We start from the raw sequence: 1,214 nt of genomic DNA on the forward strand, positions 1-1,214 counted from the left end.
CTAGCAGCTCCTGCCCAGATGTGGCAACAGTATTCCATCCTTGGACGTACCTGGCTCTTATATAGGTAGAGAATAGCATCAGCAGTGAGATATCTACTGGATCGATAGAAAGATCCCACCATTTTTCCAGCGGCCTTGGCAACAGATTTGATGTACGTGTTCCATTTAAGATCAGGAGTAATGGTCAAGCCCAGAAGCTTGTCAAAACTTGAGGCCTCCTGAAGACGAGAGCCATTCATTTCAATTGATGACAAATGTTATTGTGTTTTTAATGTTTAAAAAAGTCTATCGCTTCGGCTAAAAAAAAAACGTCGCCATTAAAGTAGCGAAACGGGAGATATGTATGTCCCCTATATTCGCAATCTTCAAGGTGTTCACATCTAGGAAAAATGCTATTTCCTCTAATTTTCCAGAAAAGAAATTACTTTAACTTTTAACTATAAATAATTTTCTACTCGATGAATTTTCGTAATTTTTTAAAAAATATATTACTATTTTGGATATGACAAGTTGTTTTAAGCAAAAACAACATTTAAAAAAAAAAAAATTTGTTGACTCTATTTTTACAAGCACAGTCCACAGGCCACTAAACTGCAGTTTTACCACAGAAGTCTAGGACAGATGAAAACAATCTGACGTAAACAAATTGGCGGCATTTCGAAATTTTCATTCTCCTAGATGAGTTACATGACCAAATCTTCATAATCCAGTCTACAATTGAAGTGTGGTGTAAGGTAACATTACCCACGGGAATTATAGTAAGTGATACAATAGCCCCAACGGAACATGAACCCGTCTCGTAGAACGTACATTCCGCGCCTGTAACCACTACACATTTTTAACCTCGATAATGTATTGTATAAACCGCACTGCGCCGCGACGCGCCGCGCCGCACGCCGCAGTCGCACCCCATTATAATACCGGCATATTGTTTTGTGTTTTGGAAATAGTTTGAAATGGAAGAGAAAGAAGTCTATAAAATTTTTTTTAAAAGTTCATAATTTGATTCGGCTAATTTCCCTAGAGTCGAAAAGGTATTTTAACTCTCGCATAAAACTCTATTTAAAAAAAAAAAACATAAAGGAACCAAAAAGAAAGGATGAATCAAGCAAGGTGTTTGTAATTTGGTCTGGAAATACACATCTCAACTTTTGTAAACCAACCTCTCGCCCTCTCCCCCGCCTTATGACCCCATCTCTCTTTACCTCACCCCC

The sequence above is a fragment of the Euprymna scolopes genome, chromosome 29 (genome assembly GCF_053919585.1).
Source record: "Euprymna scolopes isolate OS-2025 chromosome 29, ASM5391958v1, whole genome shotgun sequence".
NCBI lineage: Eukaryota > Metazoa > Mollusca > Cephalopoda > Sepiida > Sepiolidae > Euprymna > Euprymna scolopes.